The sequence below is a fragment of the Oryctolagus cuniculus genome, chromosome 14 (assembly GCF_051225735.1).
Source record: "Oryctolagus cuniculus isolate XC-2025 breed Fujian yellow rabbit chromosome 14, ASM5122573v1, whole genome shotgun sequence".
Taxonomy (NCBI): domain Eukaryota; kingdom Metazoa; phylum Chordata; class Mammalia; order Lagomorpha; family Leporidae; genus Oryctolagus; species Oryctolagus cuniculus.
The window spans coordinates 61,609,421-61,628,738 of NC_142880.1; positions in this window are offsets into that span (position 1 = coordinate 61,609,421).

Here is a 19,318-nt window from a genome sequence, read left to right on the forward strand (position 1 = left end):
CAAGAAACTCCACAACATCAAAACAAACAACCCACTTAAGAGATGGGCCAAAGACCTCAATAGACATTTTTCAAAAGAGGAAGTCCAAATGGCCAACAGACACATGAAAAAATCTTCAGGATCACTAGCAATCAGGGAAATGCAAATCAAAACCACAATGAGGTTTCACCTCACCCCAGTTAGAATGGCTCACATTCAGAAATCTACCAACAACAGATGCTGGCGAGGATGTGGGGAAAAAGGGACACTAACCCACTGTTGGTGGGAATGCAAATTGGTTAAGCCACTATGGAAGTCAGTCTGGAGATTCCTCAGAAATCTGAATATAACCCTACCATTCAACCCAGCCATCCCACTCCTTGGAATTTACCCAAAGGAAATTAAATTGGCAAACACAAAAGCTGTCTGCACCTTAATGTTTATTGTAGCTCAATTCACAATAGCTAAGACCTGGAATCAACCCAAATGCCCATCAACAGTAGACTGGATAAAGAAATTATAGGATATGTACTCTATAGAATACTATACAGCAGTAAAAAAAAATGAAATCCGGTCATTTGCAACAAAATGGAGGAATCTGGAAAACATCATGCTGAGTGATGTAAGCCAGTCCCAGAGGGACAAATATCATATGTTCTCCCTGATTGGTGATAACTAACCGAGCATCAAAAAGGAAACCTGGTGAAGTGAAATGGACACTATGAGAAACAATGACTTGATCAGCCCTGTCATCACTGTTGATGTACAATTTAATACTTTATCCGTTTTATTATTTTTGTTTGTTCTACTTTATACTGTTGGTTGAACTCTGTAATTAACACACAATTATTCTTAGGTGTTTAAAGTTAACTGAAAAGTGATCTCTGTTAAATATAAGAGTGGGAATAAGAGAAGGAGGGGATGTACAATTTGGGACATGCTCAAGCTGACTTGCCCCAAGTGGTGGAGTTAGAAATGTGCCAGGGGATTCCAATAAAATCCCATCAAGGTTGCATGTACCAATGCCATCTCACTAGTCCAAGTGATCAACTTCAGGTCACAATAGACCATAATGATAGGTCTAAGAGTCAAAGGGATCACATAAACAAGACTAGTGTCTGCTAATACTAACTGATAGAATTAAAAAGGGAGAGAATGATGCTTAATGCATTTTTTAAAAAGGAATGAATGAATGTAGCAATTTCAAAATTTTGTCTGTAAAGTTATTTATTGATTCCCTTATTTGTTAATTTCTTGCAATGGATATTCCTTTTTATAATAACATTTTCTCTTTTTTTACTTTTCATCATTTTTTTTTGAAAAGCACAGAGAGGAGAGAGACAGAGAAACAGAGAATTCCCCATCCACTGGTTCACTCTCCAAATGCCTGCAACACTGGGGCTGGGTCAGGCTGATGCCAGGGGCTTGAAACTCAATCCAGGTCTCCTACATGGGTAGCAGGGACCCAAGTACTTGAGCCATCACCTGCTGCCTCCCTGGGTGTGTGTTAACAGGAAACTGGAATCAGAAGTGGAGGAGGGACTCAAACCCAGGCACTGCTATATGGATACAGGTATCCCAAACAGTGCCACCTCTTACTGTGGATATTCCAACTATATGATTTTAAGTCCATCATATGACCCTTTCAAGTTTTAGATATCTTACCTATAAAATGGGGACAATAATAATAATTTGTAAAGGTTGTTGTGAGACATGAATAGAACAAAGAATGCCTGAGCAACATAAGCAACAAGAACTACCACTGTGGAAGCTCTGCTATCCTATCATGAATGCCAATAGATAAGTAAACTGAAAATAATAGGACAAAGAGTAGAGTTCTTTTTAAAAATCATAGCCTATACATTTTTACTTAAAACAAAGTAATATGCATTTATTTCCAATATTTTGATATCTGACTATAGTTCCTCTTACTTGAGTATGATGTTTCTCAGGAACACTCAGAAGTTCTCAAACTGTAAGTTTTACTTTGTGTTCACGTTAAGAGCTTTTCAGTGGTAAATAAACTAATGATATTTGTGAACTTGAGTAAACCTGCATTTAGATGATTTTACTTATCATGAATAATTGTCTCACACCCAGCTTATTTCAAGGCAATGAATAAATCAACATTATTTTTCAAATAACGCAAATGTGTCTTGTACAAATAATATTATTATATAGCGATATCTCATCAGTTCATCTAATATCAACTAACCTGTGTAAATACAGTAACAATTACATCTGAAATAAACAAGCTTGCAGATAAGCCAATCTGTCTTTGATAAATTAGCAGCTCCACTGGTCAGAACAAGATGCCTTGGCTGGTCACCTTGCCTACAGAGTCAGTTGTGGGAGGATCAGATGGGAGAGAGTCTGTGACACATGGTTTTCATAACCGTCTGGTCTCTCACTTAAAATACAACGTAGGACAGACTGAATTAAACATCATAGTCCAAAGAGAGAACACCTGAGTTTTCCTTCTAGCATCAGTTAGTGGGTTACTGATACTGCCGTGCCTCTTGTGTTTCACTTGGAATGACAGGAGAAAATGAAAAGACAGGCAGATACAAAGAAAAAGCCAACACCAAAAGTTCTATTACACAAAGAAACCCAGGGGATTGAAAACCAAGATGAGAAAATTGAAGAAATAACTTTGTCCCTTCAAAACTCTGACTGTCACTCCTTAAGCTTGCACTACCCTCACCTGTTTCTCTCATTTTTTTTTTTACTAATACCAGAACTACTGGAAAACTTAAAGGATTACATGTATCTTTTGATTCTTAATTTTATATTTTTCCATTTATTTCATTACTCTACAGGAAATTACATTAGAGATAATTTAGTTCTGTGTTTTTCAGACAAAAGTTATTAAGAGGGAAGTGTTCATTTCAAAGACAAAATTTATTTTATTTTTATTTTTATTTTTTTAACAGATTCAATATTATTTATAGATACAATTCTAAGAACATAATGATATTCCCTTCCTCCCTCTTTTCTACCCTCTTTCCTTCTCCCTTTCTTTTTGTTTTTTTTTTTATTTAGTTTTTGAGACAACATTTTAAAATTACATCACAGTAAAAAGCCTCAATACTTCACCAAACAAGTTTCACAGTAAAAAGCAAAAGACCCTAGTTTCGTGGGAATATAGACAACATCTATAAATGATAACTGAATGGAAAAATGACCATTTCATCCATATACAGTAAATAATTTAAAAAGGAAACATTTTAAAGGAGTTATAATAGATTAACAAATTAATAAGGGACCTGTAATAATTATAGAGGAGGCAAGTGGTGCCATTGCCTCTCTCTCCTGGTGACTCCTGAGGACCTCTGACAAATACCTTTTACAACCTTATTCCTGCCAAACAGGCAATCTAAAACCATCCAGATGAGCACACACATACACTAAGGCAATAATAACTAATACATATTTCACTGTAGGACTCTTGATAATTAGAACAGCATTACTGTATGGTACAACACATGGTAAGGTGGCCTAAGAGCCTCAAATTATCCAAATGTGCCAACAGGCAGCTGCCATCACAATTCAATGTCCTCTCCTCATCCTCTTGTCTCTGGCCACTGAGGCTCACTGCATCTACTCTTTATGTTCTCCCACATATACACATTTGTCACGCCTTGTTTTAAATAAAACAAAGCAAGCCAGTTCTCATTATTAAAACCTGACCTTTAGCCACATTTGTCCACCCATCCGCTCAAAGCATGTCCTTGGAGGGCCAACAACAGACCATTCAGCCTCACACTAAGCCTCGCGGATCCAATCCCTTGCACCCAAAGAGAATACCACAGTCTGCTAATAGTTGAATGCTTTCCACCGCACTTGCAGCTACCAGGAAATGGAGGATAGTTTCAAAGAAGAGAGGGCTCTGTCCCCTGTGCTCACGTCACAGTGTGAAGTAAAAGATTTTCCGTCCATCTCACCAGAGCCCATGAACAATGTATGATTCTTCAAATCACATCATTTGAACTATGATTCATCTCTTCCTGTATTTGTGATGTGATTCTAGTTTGCATACCAAAATACTAAAATATGACTCCTTTGCTAGTAATGCTCTTCCCTATCAGATATCAGAAAGGGGCTTTACGTTACAGGATATTCTCACCACAGCGTCACCTTCCTTCTTCTCTCTTCTCCATGATTCTCTTAAAACATAGGGTTGGGGGGGCAGCACTGTAGCAGAGCTGGTAAAGCCACTGCCTGCAGTGTTGGCATCCCATGTGGGCACCAGTTCGAGTCCTGGCTGCTCCACTTCTGATCCAGCTCTCTGCTTTGGCGTCAGACAGCAGTAGAAGATGGCCTAAGTCCTTGGGCCCCTGCACCTGGATGGGAGACCTGGAAGAAGCTCCTGGCTCCTGGCTTGGGATCGGCACAGCTCCAGCCATTGTGGCCAACTGGGGAGTGAACCAGCGGATGGAAGACCTCTCTCTCTTTCTCTGTCTCTCCTTTTCTCTCTGTGTAACTCTGACTTTCAAATAAATAAATCTTTTTTATAAAAAAGTGATGGTGAATTATTTAAAAAAAAAAAGTGTGTGTGTGCCACTTAGAAAGACATTGAAAAGATTTTAAAAATGAATAAACATTTTTTCAAAAATTTATTTATTTATTTATTTATTTAAAAGTCAGAGTTACACATAGAGAGGAGAGGCAGAGAGAAGTCTTTCATCTGCTTGTTCACTCCCCATTTGGCAGCAACGGCCAGAGCTGTGCCTATCCAAAGCTTCAACCAGGAGCTTCTTCTTGGTCTCCCACGCAGGTTCAGGGGCCCAAGGACTTGGGCCATTTTCTACTGCTTTCCCAGGCCATAGTAGAGAGCTGGCTCAGAAGTGGAGCAGCCAGGACTCAAAACGGTGCCCATATGGGATGCCAGCACTGCAGGCAGTGGCTTTACCCACTATACCACAGTGCCAGTCCCAACATAAACTTTTAAGTAGGCTGACCAACAGAGAGAGAGAAAGACTCAAAATACTAAAATCAAAAGTGAAAAAGGAGACATCACTACTGACCTTACAACAATAAGGAAGAAGAAGACTACTCTGAGTAACTATTTATGAAGAAATTCATCAACCTAGATGATGAATAAATTCCTAGAAGGAAACTACCAAAACTGACTTAAAAAGAAAAAAAAATTGAGTACCTATAAAAAAGTAAAAAGATTGAATTGGTAATTTTAAACTTCCCACAAGCCAGGCCTAGCTGTCTTCACTAATGAATTCCACCAAACATTTAAATAATAGTTAATGCCAATACTTCACAAATTTTTCCAAAACTCTGAGAGGGTAGAAAACTTCCCAATTTGTTCCATGATGCCAGTATTATCATCTGAGAAAACCAAAGACATCACAAGAAAAGAAACCACAGATCAACGTCCTAAAAGCACCTGGCTCCTGGCTCCTGCCATCGGATCAGCGCGGTGCGCCGGCCGCAGCGCGCCGGCTGCGGCGGTCATTGGAGGGTGAACCAATGGCAAAGGAAGACCTTTCTCTCTGTCTCTCTCTCTCACTGTCCACTCTGCCTGTCAAAAAAAAAAAAAAAAAAAAAAAAAAAAAAAAAAAAAAAACAAGCCAGGTAAGAAAAACTCATCCTAACATCATATTTAGTTATAAAAGACTGAATGTTTTACCCCTAATATCCTAATATCAGGGAGAAGAGAAGATATCCATTCTCACAAGTTCCATTCAGTGCTGTACTAGAGACCCTAACCAGGGCTAATAGTCAAATAAAAGAAGCAAAAGATCGCCATACAAGAAAAAAAGAAGTAAAACTACCTATTAGTAGATGATATGATCTTGTATATAGATAATTTTCTATATTCACAGGAGAAAACAGAATATACATATATTGAGAGTGAATAAATGAATTTTGAAATACTGTATAACATAAGATCAATATACCAAAGGCAAGCAGAAGCATTTGGCATAGTGGTTAAGACATCACTTTGGATAACTGCATCTTGTATCAGAGGACCTGGGTTCAAATCCTGGATCCACTATTAATTCTAGGTTCATGGTAATTTACACCATGGGAAACAGCAGGTAATGGCTCAAGGTGTTGGGTCACTGCCACCCACATGGGAGACTTGGATGGAGTTTTGGGTTCCTGGCTTCAGCTTGACCCAGCCCTGACTATTGTGGACATTTGAGAAGTGAGTCATCAGGTTGGACATCTCTCTCTCTCTCTCTCTCTCTCTCCCTACCTCCCTCCCTATCACTCTCCCTCCTTGTCCCTCTCTGACTTTCATATAAATAAAATTTTAAATATACATATACACTAAAGACAATCATAATTTTATATACAAGCAAATAACAGGATAAAGAGGAAATTGAGACAATTCCAACAGCATCAAAAAAATAACTTAAGAATATATTTAACAAAAAAGTATAAGCTTTGTACTCTGAAAACTACAAAACATTGTTAAAAAGAAGTTTTTAAAACATTGTTAAAAAGAAGTTTTTAAAACATTAAGAATGGAAAACAGCCTATGTTAATGGATTAGAAGACAAGATGGGAATATGCCCCACACTGATCTTTGGGTTCAATGTAATACTATCAAATTCCAGCACCCTTGTTTTCAGAAATTAGAAAATGGAATCTAAAATTCATATGAAAATGAAAGGACTCAAAATATAAAAGCATGTAGAAACAAGGAAGAACAAAGTTGGAAGATTCATACATGCCAATTTCAAAACTTGCTGAAAATTATACTAATACACACAGAATAATACTAGAACAAGAATAAATAAATGAATATAGATCAATGTAATAAGATGGAGTGTCTAAAAGATAACCTTGTATTTATGGTTCATTGATTTCAGATAAGAATGTCAAGACAATTGAAAGAAGAAAGAAAAACTTTTCTATAAATAGCCTTTGCACCAATTGGTTATATACATGTGGAAGAATAAAGTTCTATTAGGTTTTGCTATTATGTGACTCTCCCTAGAGAAATGGTGAGGGAAACTTTGGAACTGTTCATATACTCTGAATTTCCAGCAACAAGACTTTTCTGTAGAGCAGCCAAAGGCCCCCACCAGCCAGACCTTAAAGGTGAATAGGACTGGTAAGAAGGGATTGGGAGGGATGGAGAACATACATAGCCGTGCTTGGATCACAGGGAAACAAAGCAAGTGGACAATTAGCAGAGGCAAAGAGCATTCAGGTGTTTCCACCTGAGATGTGGGAGATGTCCATGACTGCCTCTACAGAGAGTACCAAGTATCGAGCCTAGTTTAGTTTGAGGTATTGATTCTTAGTGGCTCTTCTCTCCATCTTGGCAAGAGCTGTGCTGCATGTAGCAATGTTTCAGGTGACATGTGACAAGTGATTGAGGAAAGAGCAGGACACCACAGCAGCCACAGTAATTGTCACCTTGGCCTTGCACTGCTGGTCCAGGGGGCTCTGGCACCTCAAGACATGGACAGAAAACAATTGTTCTAATTCTTCTTCTGGTGGAGTTTTTTGGGGGGTTGCATGGCATGGGAAAGTTTTTGACAATACACAAAGGATATGAAAACATATAGGACCAGCGCTGCGGCTCAGTAGGCTAATCCTCCACCTGTGGCGCCGGCACACTGGGTTCTAGTCCCGGTTGCGGCACCGGATTCTGTCCCAGTTGCTCCTCTTCCAGGACAGCTCTCTGCTGTGGCCCGGGAGTGCAGTGGAGGATGGCCCAAGTCCTTGGGCCCTGCACCCACATGGGAGACCAGGAGGAAGCACCTGGCTCCTGGCTTCTGATTGGCACAGCGTGCCAGTTGCAACATGCGGCCACTTTGGGGGTGAACCAATGGAAAAAGGAAGACCTTTCTCTCTGTCTCTCTCTCTCTCTCTCTCATACTGTCTAACTCTGCCTGTCCAAATGAATAAATAATAAATAAATAGAAAACATATAGGACCAACCGGCAAGGCAGATGTATGTGTGGGTGTTGTTTGCCAGTCAGATCTGAGACAGGCGACAGGAAGAGATTTGAGTTGAGTGGCTACTAGCTGCTGATTAGACTTCCAGAGGAAATCCAAATGAAGAAAAGAAAACTATGTGCAATAAACTCTTGTGTGTGTGTGTGTGTGACAGAGAGAGAGACAGAGACAGAAAGAGAGACAGAGAGAGACAGAGACAGAGACAGAGAGAGACAGAGAAGACAGAGAGAGAGAGAGAGACTTCCTATCAAAGTCCTCTCTGAAAAGGTCCAAACCCACTAAATCAACAGAAAAAACTTTGTATTCTGGTAGTGGGGTCAAGTAGTGGATATTCAGAAGCATTCAGGGTGAGTGGCAAAAGCTGCGCCCATAGCTCAACAGCGGAACCCTCAAGAATCTATCCAGAACCTCCAGTGGAGCCCAGCCCACCGTGGTGGATGTTGAGGCAGGAGGTCTAGGGTGAAACTGAAGAGCTGAGTGTTCCACGCTCCACAGGTGATTCGGATGGTCAGGCAAGGTTGAGAACCCCTGGAAAAGGCAATTCTGCAGTCAGGAAGTCAGAGAACAAGGAGTAACTCTGGGCATTGAGGCCTTGGTCTGAGCTCTTTTTGTCTGACTTCCCACTATCACTTCATGCTGGTAAGTGGCACTTACCATCTTTAAGGTCACAGACGAGAATTTGAGGAAAGCTACAGGTTTGCTCCCTATAGAAATGAACATCCCATTTAGCATATAATTGTGAAGGGTTTCCTAGCTATAAATGAGCTTCACGTTAGGGCAGAAATGGATGTGTCAATCTTGAAGTCCACCCTCCTTCACAGCCCCAATCATCATTATGCAAAAACTACTCACGGCCGTCGCCGCGGCTCACTAGGCTAATCCTCCGCCTTGCGGCGCCGGCACACCAGGTTTTAGTCCCGGTCAGGGCACCGGATTCTGTCCCGGTTGCCCCTCTTCCAGGCCAGCTCTCTGCTGTGGCCAGGGAGTGCAGTGGAGGATGGCCCAAGTCCTTGGGCCCTGCACCCCATGGGAGACCAGGAGAAGCACCTGGCTCCTGCCATCAGATCAGCGCGGTGCGCCAGCCGCAGCACGCCAGCCGTGGCGGCCATTGGAGGGTGAACCAACAGCAAAGGAAGACCTTTCTCTCTGTCTCTCTCTCTCTCTCACTGTCCTCTCTGCCTGTTAAAAAGAAAAAAACTACTCACATGCCTGTCCTGTTTCTTCCCAAACCAATGCATCTCTGTATCTATTATTTTTGGTGGGAAGTCCATATGATTTTCTATGTCTTTTACCCTTGCTTGTGTCCTCCACAAGATTGACTCATTTTCAGACACACTCATCTCCTAAAACACCATTATTAATTAAGCATGAGGTCCACTGTCATTTCAACAATAATTATAAGAAATTCTCATAAAATTAACTTGATATGTTATTTGGTAAATTTTTCTGCAAAGCTTTCTAGTCTTTTATTTTCTTCCCTAGCAAACCAATGTAGTAGGTTCTTTTATCGACTCTCAAAGCTGAAAGCTAGGACTATATAGTCTCAGTTTTCTGGCTTGACAATTTTAACTTGCAGCAATGGATACCTGGTGACAGAAGGCCATGGAATAAAAGTTAATAGATATGAGAAGACACAAGGTTGACTATTTTACAATATCATTTGTCATATCCATTATGCTCATGATAAAAGCAGACATGAAGAAACTTACATACAGTAAATACCTAAGTGACAGGCACTCAACCATGCACTTTAACAGATGGTCCCTCAGAATTAAATATCATTATACCATTTTGCAGATTAGAAAAGTACAAATAAGAAGCATTGGCAGGAATACAAGAGGAGCCCAGATGTGATTCTGAGTCCATGCCCTATTCAATAAAATTCAGACCTTCTTGAAGTTTAAACAGCCAGACTCACTTATTTTCCAAACCAAATCCAACAGAAAGTGGCAATCTCAGAAAGATTTAAGCAAGGGAGGTCACCGTTCTCCTGACTCAGAGTACCCTCAGAATGGTTCCTTCAGCCCCTCAAGTACAGGTCCATAGGGAATGAGATTTTTCTTTTCCCTACATGTAAAACCCTCAGAGCATTCAAGGCTATATGTCTCTTCTCTGAGACTTAACAATTTCCTGAATCTTTGCCAGAGGAGAAACTGACCATGTTAGAGCATCATCCAGACTGGGTAGTGAGATGGGAAGTGGGTGACTGTGTTACAATGATATTCCCGCCATGCCCCGTGGGAAAAACAGGACATCTGCAGGGGTTGCAGTGATGTCAGCGTAGGGCGTGCCCAGAAGTGGTGAAGTCATGAGGTCTGGCTGCCTCCCAAGGAGATCCATGGGTGGGTGAGTGGTTTACAGTTGCAGGCTCTGATCCCTTCCACCTAAGCTCTTGGTTCCATGTGCTCTCTCTCAGCCTGGGATCCTGACCATCTTCCTCTAGCACTTCTCTCCATTATCCTCTCCTCCACTACGACCTCTTTTCTAGTCTGTGATGTGGAGGGGGGTAGTATTTTAGGGGCCAGATGGTTTTGGAATCCTTTCTTTGATTACTCTGTGTATGTCACAGCTTACCACCTCCTAGGCTCAGAGTTTTTCAAATTTAAAAGCCAGAAAGAGCCTCTTATCATCAACTTTCAACTGGTACATCTCTTATCAACAAGCTTTCAACTGTTACACCTCTTTCCTGAATCAGGAGTTCCAAATGTCAGATCTTCATGAAGAACAGATGGATGAAAAAAGCAATAAGGGGACGTAAACTCCAGAAGGAAGGTAGTAGTGATGACTATTTCCAAAATATCAACATGCTGGTGTTAGACCTGCAGTAGACTGGCTCAGCCTCCTCTTCTGCCCTCCTGCATCCTTCTGTGGGCCCTGCGTCCTGTGCACGGGATCCTTTGAAAACTAGGGCATACAATACTGCCCAACATGACCTGAGATTTTACCATGATCTGAGATTCAATTTTGCCTTTGTGGGTGCCATGGTGAAATAACCAGCAGAGCAAAATTCAGCTTCCTATCTGAACCAGAAGAGCTAAGAATTCTTTCAATAAAAAAAAGTTCAAGATGAGCACTAGTATGAAATCTAAGGTTCCTTGACTGCTCTCTACCACCCTTAGTGTTCTTCATCAGCAAATTTAAATCACCTCCTTTTGGATTCGAGGTATGGAAGAGTATTAGGCTACAGAAACACGAGCCTTGAACAGAACTGGAGAATGTAGTGTGCTTCTTTTAGAGAAGAAGATCATTACTTTGGAGCTATGCAATGCTCAGAAAGAAGATAATGATGAGAAGCCCCCACCCCAAGGAGGGGGCAGAGTCAATCTTTCTGGAGTCAATGGAGATAGAATAGAAAGCACAGCCTTGTCCCATTGGCTCCAAGTAGGGAAGCTAGAGATCAGCACAAACAAGATACTTGAGTTGTACTGTTGAACGCTCTTCCTTCCACCTGCCAAGACAAGATTAGGGAACTGGCTGGGACACAAAAACATCCTAAAACACAGAAACTCAAAGTGAGAGTCTCTGGTGCATTTACATGTGTTCTCCATCATCAAAGGCTCTATGGTGACAGCCCCTGGGTCAATCAATGGATTGGAATTTAAAATTGGGGGCCATTTGAGGGTCTAATAAAAGAAAAACATTTGTGCTCCATATGCTGCATATATTGCATAAAGTTTCGATAGATTCATGGAGTACTCAATCTTGCAACACTGACTTTAGAGTTTTGATTATCTTTAAAACTTCCTGGGATGAGATATCAGAAATCAGAGAAAATAAATATTAAAAGTCTTACCCCAATCTCTGCCCTGCCCAAGTCTAGATTCAATCATCTGACAAGTGATTTTTATGCCCTTTGATCCCAAGGTCAAATGCCTATTTTTCCCTTTCACAATACCAGTGTTCTTCAGGACTCACACATCCCCCTCACTGCTGACTATACAGTTCTTGCAGAGGTTTCCTACTCTAACATCTGTTCTCCCTTTCTTCCTTTTAGCAATAGAGCCTGCAACTCTAGTTGGGAACAGAGCAATTCCTCTTCAGTCTGCGTTTCTTTTCCTTCCCTGTAGCTAATGTGGTCATCATGACCACTTTCCATCAGTCGGTTCTGAGCAGAAGTAACTTTCAGATTACATCCTTAAAAAGAAAGCCAGCGTCTCTTCACTTTCTTCTTTTTTCTACTTCCCAAGGTCTTTAATGGGATCAGGGTGCTGTTAAGCCAATCCCAACCATGCAGACAAAGTCAACTGCCCAGGAAGTGAGAGACTGGATTCCCAATGAATGAATTCACAGAGCTGCCTATCTGCCATAGAAAGGACAGTACACATGCATCTTGGTTACAACCATGATATTTCTGGGTTTCCTGTCTCAGCAGCATAACCTACTAATATACACAACAACACACTTCAATACCAAATTCCAAAGTTTCCTGAGACTAATGATAAAGTGAAGGTTGACAATTGTGAAAGCAAAAGCTGTCAACACTTTAAAATTTCTTGGAAGTGACAATTTTATCATAAAACCATGGCCCAGTGGTGGGTATTTGGCCTAATGGTTAAGATGTCATCATACCACATTTGAGTACCTGAGTTCATTATCTGGCTCTGGTCCTAATTCTGGGCTCCCTGCTACTGCAGATCCTGAGAGGCAGCAGTGATAACATAAATGACTGGTGGCTCCGGGTTCGGAACAGAGGAAGTTCTCTTACTGATCAGAGTGGGCACTGAGATGCCACACTGTTCCTTCTCCCACATTCACCATGTGTCTTGTTCTGCAAATGCAATCCCAGTTTGCGAGCACACACCCCAAGCCTGCTACCCACTGCCTCTATGCTTCTGCATTTGCCACCTGAGGATCCCACCTGTCGGGGACTTTTCCTGTCCCACACTCTCCCCTTTGCTCCCTGTGTGTCCTGAAGAAAGGGACATGATCCTGGGACTGTCTGTGATACAGATTACAAGCCCGTTTTAGGAGTTAATATGACAACATGCTAATAAGAAAATATAAAGGTCCCAAGATGGCAGTATAGCAACAGGACAATCTGAGTCACACAGGGCAGAATAGGCAGTTAAAAAGGAGAGAAGATACATGTTGGAGATAGAGCTGTGGGAAATTCTCAATGGGAACCCCAGGAGAGCAACAGAGACTGGGCAGGTCCACACTGAAAGAGCAAGTAAGAAAGGGAAGCAGCAGAGGCTCGGACTGGGGAGGTTGTGGCCAGCCCCCAGCGGACCAGGTGAGAGGGGAAATCACGAGTCCATGAAGCTACAAATAGCAGGGGGAGAGGCAGCTTGGCAAAATGCTTTTGAACTTCCACATGGGAAAAAAGAGAAGGTATAGAGTAACAAACAGAGAGGTCGGGCACCCCCTCTGCCCAACTCCCTCCTCCACCCCAACCTGGGCCTGCACCCAGCTGGGAGAAGCCATCTTGTTTGTTTACATTTTCAAATGTAAACAGGGCACTGCTGCCTTTGCCTCCCCCACACAAGCCATCAATTGCAGGGACCAATTCACCACATACCCCATCCAAGAATGAGGACCACAACATTTCAGAATTTCTTCTCCACCATGCAAGCTGTACAACAAGAAGTCCTGAATATTGAAACTCAAGCCTGCTCCATCCACCCGAGCTGGACTACAATAGGCGGGGCTCCATGCACCATAGCTCATACCCACCTCCATTAAGATTGAGAAGTGAGCCGGGATCCAAATGGCAGGGTCTGTGCTTCACTTGCAATGCACAGATGCATGGCAGCTCATAACAGAGGGAAACATCACCACAAGAAAATCTCTACAGAGTAGAGGTGCAGTTCATTAAGCAGGGCAGTATAACCCTGAATACACCAGAGATTAACACTGAGGCATCCTGCAACTGTTAGGAAAAGGGCGGGTCATACCACCAGAAGTGAACAACCTCCTCACCTCCTCTAACCAAAAAAAAAAAAAAAAAAAAAACAGAGGAAAGTTGAAAAGCCTTAGATACTCCCTCCACTATGGAATATTGAACAGAGCACTCTTGGAACTCACTAAAAGTACAGACATCCGACTAAATCACAAAGACACAAATTAAACAGAGAAGTAACTAGACAAAAAAATACAAATTCCAAAAAAAACAAAGAAAAAACTAAATAAGCTTTAGGAAGACACTATGATCCCCCTTAAAGGAACACTACAACTCTGAAATAATAAAAGCTGAAGCTGAAGAGATTGAAGATATGCCGGAAACAGAATTAAGAATTCAGTAATCATCAGATTACTTAGAAGCAATCAGAAGCAAATTCACGATCTAATTGAAAAGTTCTCCCAAGAAAAATGAGATATTAAAGAGAAATCAGAATAAAATGCTAGAAATGAAGAATTCAATAGATCAAATAAAAAATGCAGTGGAAAGCCTTAACAACAGAATAGGTGAGACAGAAGAAAGAATATCAGAACCAGAAGACAAATTTCTGGAAATATTACAGTCAGACCAAATAAAAGAAGAAATTAGAAAACTAAAATCACAGTTGGAGATCTACAAGATACTATCAAATGACCCAGCATACAGATCCTAGGAGTTTCTAAAGGTACAGAAAGAGAGAAAGGATTAGAATGCCTTCTTAATGAAATAATAACAGAAAACTTCCCCAACCTGGAGAAAGAAAGAGAATTCCAAGTACAGGAAGTACAAAAGAACTCCCAATAGACATGACCAGAAAAGATCTTCACCATAACACATTGTAGTAAACCCCCAACAGTAAAACGTAAAAAAAAGATCTTAAAATGTGCACAAGAGAAAATGCCAAATCATAATCAGAGGAAATCCAATTAGACTCACTGCAAACTTTTCATCAGAAACTCTACAGGAAAGGAGAGAATGGTGAGATATATTCTAACTCCTAAGAGAAAAAAACTGCCAACCCAGAATACTGTACCCTGCAAAGCTCTCATTTATGAATGAAGGAGAAATAAAAATCTTCTGCAACAAACCAAAATTGAAAGAAGTTGTAACTACCTGTGCAGCCCTACAAAAGATGCTCAAGGATGTGCTGCACACAGAAACACAGAAACAGGAACATCACTATGAAAGAAGATGAACACGGGAAATGCCCCAGTAAAGTAACAGGATATAAAAAGTAAAGTTTGGTAAAGTAAAGTACATATATTGATTTTATATCCTGTTACCCCCATGTTTATTGCAGCTCAATTCACAATAGCTAAGACATGGAATCAACTTAAATGCCCATCAACTGAAGATTGGATAAAGAAATTATGGGATATGTACTCCATGGAATACAACACAATGGTAAAAAATAAATTAATTAATTAATTAATTAATCTGGTCATTTGCAACAAAATGGATGAATCTGGAAAATATCATACTCAGTGAAATAAGCCAGTCCCAATGGGACAAATACCATATATTCTCCTGATCTGTGAGAACAAATAGAGCACCTAAAAGGAAATCTGTAGAAGTGAAATTGACACTTTGAGAAACAAAGACTTGAACAGCCCTTGCCTTGACTGTCAAGGAACAGGTTTTTTTTTTTCTTTTCTTTTCTTCATACTATTTGGTGAACTCTTTGCTTAACATAGAGTTAATCATATGTGTATAAAGTCAATTGAAAATATATACCAGTAAAAAATAAGAATGGGAATAAGAGAGGGAAGAGGAAGTTTAAGCTTTATGGTTCTACATGCATTCCTATGGACTTACCTCTAAGAGTACAGTTTAGAAACTTGCTATGGGACCCCAGTCCCATTAAGCTGGGTGGTAAAAATGCCATCTTAAGTGTAAAAGTTATCATATTAAGTATAAAATGATAATATAGATAAGATTAAGTGTTAAAGGGATAATTTAAATAAGATCAAAGGTCTAGTAATAATAATAAATAGAATTAAAAAGCAGAGAATATTCCAACATGGGAAGCAGTCCACACAGCAGACTCATAGAATGACAATTGCTCTAAACAGCACTCTGACCTCAGAATCAGTCCTTAAAGCATTCTGCTCTAGCTGAAAAGCATTTCAGGCATGGAAATCCAAGACACTGTGGCAAAAAAAAAAAAAAAAAAAAATGTCCTACATGAAGGATGAGTGAGACCCTAGGGGAAAGAAGTGACCATAAGAAAAGGATGTACTTTTCTCTGAAGGAAGAACTTCAACCTTGCTTATGGCTTTGTCTAAATACTGACAGAGATTATGGATTCAAAAGGCTTCCATAGACAAGGCAGCTCATATCAAGAGCCTCAGGTGATCACTGACATCATACATAAGATTGTTAATTGTTAAATTAACAAGAGGAGTCACTGTGCACTTATTTTCCATGCAGGACTTCTGTCCTCAATGAGTTGTACTATGAGAATTAACTGTAAAGCTTGTTCTGTCTGTGTGTGTGAGTGCAAATTGTTAAAATCTTTACTTAGTATAGAGTTGGTCTTCTGTATATAAAGTTAATTGAAAATGAACCTTAAAGGAGAATGTGACAAGAAATGGGTAAGAAAGGAGTAGGTGGGGTGGGAACAGGGGCAGGCAGGCAGGTATGGCAGGAAGAATCACTATTTTAATAAAGTTGTACTTATGAAATTTGTACTCATTAAGTAAAGGGTTTCTTTAAGGAAAAAAATAAGTGATTTGGTCTCTCCACTCAAATTAGAGACTTGGATTGAGTTCTCAGTTTCTGGCTTCAGCCCAGCCCAGTCTATTTTCTCCTGTGGATGGGATCTCTCTTTCTCTCTCTTTCTCTCTCTCTCTCTCTCTCTCTCCCCTAAGATAGATAGATAGATAGATAGATAGATAGATAGATTTAGACAGACAGATAATCAGCTTTGCAAATAAGTGAAAAATTTAAGGAATATTCCAGGGTTATATAGTGTTGCCACAAAGAAATCCTTGGCTCTTTTGTTTTTCAGAATGCTTGCTGATTCTCTGGCAATTCTAAGAGTGAGGGAGACTTTGGATATTGAGACTACAGATTTATCTTGGGAATTCATGAGGTGCAAGAACTGTTCCTAGGGACTCAATTCGCGCAGAGGTCCTGGGTTTCCAGGGGTCCACGTCAATTCTCCTAGTGGTCTGGGTTTGGACATGGCTGGCAGAGTGTGACGATCAGCTGCAGTTCCTCAAGAGGACAGGGGTGCCCCTGAGGCCAGAGACTCTGCAGAGGAGTGTAGATTAGGGGCCAGAACTGGATCACTTAATCCAGGCTTTCCTCAAAAACTCTGTGAGTTATCATGGGCCTGAGAGTGCAACTGTGAGCTGCAGGGACCCAACCTCTTCCCCAGCTGCACACAGAAACACCAGGATTCAACCTTTGACAGAAAGTCTGTCACTTTACCAAAGGTTAGCTATGTTGTTCACGTTTGTATCTAATGTTGGGCATGTGCAAAAATCAAACTATTTGCAGTTTTTTGGCAGAAATAACTTTAGCAAAGAATGAAAAGTTGGTAGTCAAAAGATTCCATTTTTATTACATCCAAAGACAGAAAATGAGGTCTTAACAAAGGCAAAACCAATACTGCATTTCAAGCTCTGCTCAGAAAGAACATAAATAACAGCAAGACATGAGGCTGAAGATGTGGGGCAAGGAGGAAAGGGAAATGAAAGAGCCACAACAAGGAAAACACTGTGCTCCTGGAAAGGAAACTTCTAGATGCTGGGACTCCCCCTCAGAACCTTAGGGACTGACTCAGCACAGGGTACGAAACACTCAAGACAATTCACTGAGGACTACAACAACACTGGATTTCCATACAGCCACCCTCCCCTAGTTGACACCCCCATGTGTTGTTACTCCTCACTTACCAAAGCTCTTGGAGACCCCAGCAAATCCAGTGAGCAGGTAGGATTTTCCTTTCCAGAGGAATTCAGGCACCCAAGATTGTTTTCCACTTTAAGGATAAATCTGTTCAATAAAGAAGATAAATTGATGGCGGAAGTTGTTAGTTAACACAGATTTCATAGAATGTGCCACAAGGCGAGTGACTTTAAATCATTCTCAGTTAAGACCAACTGCTATTTTATAAGATTCATCTGTGTGCTTGAAATGGCTTGTTTCCCCAGTGTGTTGAAAAAGTTATTGCACAGGTATCCGCCTCCACTGAATGTATAATTTATGTAGGAGATAGAAATAAAATTTTTTATTTCTAAGAGATGAATACAGAGATTGAAGATTGGTAGGTAATAAGTTAAAATGCTCAGCCTGTATTTTCCCAGGACAACCTTTGTCCTTACTGACTGGGAAAAAGCCAGAAGACATGGGACTTCCCAAGCTAGGCTTGCTTGAAATCAACAATAAAATAAATAACACACACACTCCTCCAACTCTGACATTCTAGCGTCTCAAAACTCATTCAAAGAACAACCCTTTAGGACTCTCCAGTTATACAGAAATGCACATAACTTACTGAAATAAGAAAAATCTCGTTGATGTGCTTTGCCTTTTTGATAAATGGCCTGAACAATCACAAAAAAAAAAAAAAAAGGAAGAAAGGAGAGATTTGACCAACTGGTATTGGGAGTCCTCTTAGCTCTGCATGTTCAGCTTGTGTATGAGAAACAAGAACATGGCTTTCCTTTTTAGCAATTTGCCACGTCATAAGAACTTGTGAAACTTAAGAATTGGTGTATAAAAGATGGATGAGAAAAGGAGGTGATTAGAAAAGAGAAGGGGACCCATGGTCCAGGACCAGCTTTGCCCATTCTGATACTTGGGTCCTGATTTTGCACCTGGAGGTGCAGGTATCCTGAAGATTCTTCCCAGTACTCTTTTTTTTTTCTTTCTACCTGAGTGGGTCTCACAAATGATAATAACAAAGCAATATAGTAAATGGAGCACAGGTGGAGTGAAGAGATTCTTCCTTGGGTTTTCCAAGTTTCCAATGGACGGACAAAACCTAAGTGAAGAAAGAGAGTATGTACCCTTGATCTCTCTCTCCCAATCTGTAGAAGAACTAGTGACAGGTATCATTTTTCTTTGAGCCCCCTAGGCTTTGTTTAGGTTTCTCTCTCTTGGGTCCTTTCGGCATCTCCTGCCCCACCCAAAGAGAGCAAGCATACCAGTGGAAATCCCCTGAGCAAAGTAGCACATGCTGTACCAAAATATTGTGTCTTGTCTTTGTTCTTTTACATCTTCAAGACTAAAGGAAAGAGATACAATCAAAATGATAGTCCACTTAAATGATAAACAAGAGAATTTAAAGAAACATGACCCATTTACTCACCCATAGAGTGACAGTCCATGAGCAATTTAGGAGTTCTGTGTTAGTCATTTTTCCTCAAATACTTGCTTAGTTGAGTGAATTTGTAATTACAGTTTTCTTGAAAGGATATTCAGTGCAATGCACACAACACATCAATTTTTGTGAATCAGATTTACAATTTTCTAACCAAGTTTTCAAAACAAGATCAGAAACAAGGACCGACATCA